Source organism: Pinus tabuliformis, chromosome 1_2 (assembly GCF_031772625.1).
Source record: "Pinus tabuliformis cultivar Carrire ecotype Pingquan chromosome 1_2, CPIR1, whole genome shotgun sequence".
NCBI classification, from domain to species: Eukaryota; Viridiplantae; Streptophyta; class Pinopsida; order Pinales; family Pinaceae; genus Pinus; species Pinus tabuliformis.
Window position 1 is genome coordinate 857543050 of NC_142298.1, and position 4979 is coordinate 857548028.

Consider the following 4979-nt stretch of genomic DNA (forward strand, 5'->3'; position numbering starts at 1 on the left):
AAGAGCTATGTTCTCCATGTTTCATATGAGCTCTTGTTTCCATGATGCCGCGATGCATCTTCTTGATAGGATCCATCTCATTCATAATTGATATCTATTAATTCCTCTTTCACCGATCCTTTCTTCAGCTTCCTCCATCCTTCCTACGGTATGAGCTTCTTTCCTTAATCTTTCCAAATAATTAATTACTCTGTCTTGTTTGAGGACCACACTTCCCTTTCCTTTTGCACATAGTTGAGTCCCTTCAACTTACGTCTCTCTATCTGGCATAGAAACCACAAACTATTGATTGAGGTTACCTTATTGTTCATAGAAATTTGTCACTTTTATTATCAATGATGATTGTCTATTCATCACTTTCCCAGGTCTCTTAGTTGAGATCTCATGAAGACATTTATTCATTCTTTGGCACCTTCTGCACTGGATTCCAGAGAGTATATCCTCTAGTATTTCATGTATCCTTCTTATGTATCCTTTCTTACTTTATAGAACCTTAAGAGTTCTCATGAATTCAAAGGAGACCTTGATGTACTAACTTCTCTAAGGATTATGACAGTCCTTCTCATTCCATGCAAGAAATATTGACAACTCAGCCAGTATATAGGTCTATTTGCAATCATGAATCATAAAACTCAATTTGATTATAAAATGAAAAGGTACTTACTTGATATGTAAAGATGAGATCTTCACCCTGATCATGATGGCTGTTGGAAGGCATTTTGATGCTTTCACCAGATGAGATCTTTGATAGGAAGATTGTATTCCAACAGATTGTTGATATATGTTGAATTGAAGTTGCTTGCCATGATGCATAGATATCCATTAGATAGTACAACTTCTGATTTGAGTATTGTCCATATGTACTTCTATATAAGCCTCTGAATTAAGTTCCCCCTGAGATCTGAAGATTGTTGTCATCCTAAACCCCTGCTGTTGTAGACTGATATTGTAGGTTGCTTCTTTGGTCTAGGGCTTTCTTTTGAATGTAGGTCTTGATTCCTTCAGCTATCTTTGATGCCTTGTACAAACTTGACTCCTCATATGTCTCTTTTCTGCCCTTACTTTGACTGCTGAAACCAATTTCTCTGATACCATGTTGAAGAATCTAGGGCTATCATATTAAGGGTGATTCATATTTAACATGATAACAATTTATTAGGAATTTACACAGTTTATATTAGCTTAATGTTTCATTCATTATTAGTATGTGTGTTTCCTTCATCACACTGCTATAAAAAGCAAAAGAGACAAGAACACAAATGTTTGGCTTTTTTCCAAGGCCAAAACCTCTCCCTCTTGGAGAGGAAAACCCACACATAAATTCTTCTTATAGAGATTCCATTGATGAATACCATGACCATGACCCTTGACACTATCTGCCTCTCCAAGACCAAGACATAAACCTTCTTCCTTGCCATTGCTGAGGTCATCATCATCACTGTTGCTTCCATTGATGTCATAAACATTGCACTACTGCTGCACTTTTGACTGAGATAATCCTTGTTGCTTTCATCAAGACCATAGTTTTTATATCACCATTGCTGCAACATGAATTCCTTCACAACAACATCACTGAGATATTTATTACTGCCATTTCATTATGTCAATGAGGTCTTCATTAAAGTCACCATCATGATGCTGTTGCATTATATCTTTATCATCATTGTATACTTGCTCAGACATTGATTATTATTACTGCTTCTCATCATGTAACCCTTGTCACTATTATGGTGCCGAGACTATATCATTCCTTCATCATCAATATGCTGGAACTTTAGTATTGCTCCTTCTTATTATACATAGACTGCAATACTACTCCTTATGCCGAGACAGTGGGATACATATAGATCTGAGTCTCATTGTGATGTATTCATGATCCCTCTATATCACTGTGATCATCACCGAGATTTTATTATTTCTACTATGGAAATACCATCGAGATTCATATGCGAGATCAAGTTTTCTTTAGTGCCGAAGTCATCATGAAGATTAGGACTAAGCCGAGAGTGTATCTAGCCCAGACTTTAGTTTATTCTTGTGTCCACTATACGAGGTCATTCTGCTCCATTTAGCCGAGGTTATGATTGCACCTAAAACCAGAAGCGAGGTGCAATCAAACCCTAATGCAGCTTGCCATCCACCCGAGTCCTTGTTTGCCTATGGTGACATGAGATCATGCTGCTTGTGCGCATACGAAGTATTGGAGATATTATTCATCCACGAACTATTCAATGCCTTGTTGCACCCTATACCTTGTTAACATCTCAGAGAATGCGAGATCTTCACTTGTGTTTTGTGGATACCTCAACGGGGTATATATTGTGGTTGTGCACATATAATAGGCTAACATGAACATGTGAACTGACATGACTTTAACTTCAAGCCGACATGACCTATATTTATAATTTTAATTCATTTATTGAAGCCGACATGATGACCTTGTCATCGTTTTTCTTGCAATCTTCTTGTGTTTTCTTTTGGAGGCTTGAGCTTGGTCATGGAGGGTTTCTCTAGGTTTGTATACATTTTACATAGGATCATAAAGAGCTTTTATTTCATGACACGACTCTTTGATAAATAAATCAAATCCTAAAGGCACCAAGAAGAAGTCTTTGGCCTAGTTACACTTCTTGCTCATGAAACCCGTCTAGCAAGATTACAAAAATAATTTATTTCCTTTTATTACATCAAATACAAAGATCATGTCATTATGAGGACCAAACCTAGTTACACTTTCTTCAACACTCCCTCTTAAATAGCGAGGTATTCATAATGGTACTTGGTCATTCTCAATCTGAAGAATTTTCTCATAAGAAGAATCAGATTTGCAATCCATCTGTTATAGCATCATGTCAACCAACATTGTTTCCATTTAGCAAGGCCTTGACTAACAACTCTATCTCTCACTTAGATCAGAACAAACAATGTCGGCGAGACCAATGACTAATAGACACACATCATCATTGTCCCTCTTAGGGCCATACCCACCCGAGTGTTCTCCGAGTATGCCCTACTAGGATTATTCTCATCTTAGGTTCCTAGCCCTCAAGAATATCGGTCCTCTTGCCCACTCTTGTATTGGATGCCCTACCACATCCTCAAAGAGTGTCAGATGCCATATGATTACACAAACCTCCATTCTTTCTTCCAATCTAAAGACAACAACGTCGTTTCTAACTCTCCCTCTTAACCAGGGATGAGTTCCAAGTTTCTCTTCACTCATAAACTTTCTCGAGTTCCTTTACTCATAGGAACCTCCCAGAGCTCCCTCTTAACCAGGGACTCTATCATTAGTGCTTTATATGGTCTTCTAGTTGATTGATGATTCAAAATGTTATAAATTTCTTCACATGTAGGGTTTAGCCATCCATCACTTTCCTCCATCATGTCATTCCTTCTTTTCTAAAAAGTATACTCCTTGGCTTTACATCTGGGGCTTCCTTCATAATCTCATATGTTTTCACTTTCCTTCAACAGTTATTACTATGGATCACAAGGTACATAGTTGTGACATCCTTCACAACTATCCATTCCTTGATCCTACACATACCTAGACTTTTCCAAGAGGTCAGACACCAAAAACAAATCACATATTTCCTTTTGGTGATGGCCTTCTTCTAGTGACATCTTCTCATAGTTATCAATCATCCTGCACATATTGGCACATCTACCAATTATATATGTTGTCAAGGGTCTTCTTCCTTTCAGACTTCCATCGGAGTCTTCACATCATTCCGGGAGATTTCCTGGTCAAGTCTTCCTGATCTTCTGGATGTTGATTTCCTTCATTAAGGTTGCATGCTTCACGATTTCTTCCATTCTCACATATTTCAGTCCTAAGAGCTCTCAAAGTTCTCCAATTTTAGTCAACTTCCTCATACTTCATATGAGGTCATATTATTTTGATTTCATCTAGTTAGAATTATGTATTTTTGCATCCTTTCAGAGGAGGAGACCCTTTTCCTTTTGATCATGCTTGATCCATTTTATCTACAACCTTATATCATGACATTACAATATCAAATGAAAATACAAATACAATCATACATACCTCATTTCTCCTTTAGGCATCTTTCAATAGCTTCCTTGATTGAAAATATCTTCAATCCCTTGGTCTGCTTCATTTTCCATGTTATTGAACCATCATCTCATGAGCTCTAAAAGTTGGAATTCCTGATGAGAAATTTGCTGCCTTCCCAAACTAGGAGATCCTCCACTGAGATATCTATCAAAGTTCCTTCAGGATCTAGTATATCCCATCTGGCAAATGTTTCCTTTGACTTGGATGACTTCTTTCTTTCCTTTAATATTCAATGAGATTCTCAAGAGCTATGTTCTCCATGATTCATATGAGCTCTTGTTTCCATGATGCCACAATGCATCTTCTTGATAGGCTCCATCTCATTCATAATTGAGATATATTAATCCCTCTTCCATTGATCCTTTCTTCATCTTCCTCCATCCTTCCGGCGATATGAGCTTCTTTCCATAATCTTCCCAAGTAATTAATTACTCTGTCTTGTTTGAGGACCACACTTCCCTTTCCTTTTGCACATAGGTAAGGCCCTTCATGTTATGAAACCAGCTCACAAAAAGATAGAAAAGATAGATCAACTCCTTAGAATTCAGCCTCTTCGAGGGGGCAACCTCCTTTACATTACATAAATGAACAATTCTTTGACGATACAAATGACAAGACCTCCTTTCTATATAGTCTAAGGGGTCATAATATAATTAGAGTTGACACAACAATAATAATGTAAGGACACAATAATAACAATAGTGGGCTTCTATGGGGCACAATAATAATAACATGGGGACTACATGGGCACAACAATATAATAAGGGGGTTGTACTAATAACAATAAGGGGTTACACTAGTAGTATAGGGTCCTAACACTTAAACTTACCTTTCTCTATCTGACATAGAGACCACAAACTATTGATTGAGGTGAACTTCCTATTCATAGACATTTGTC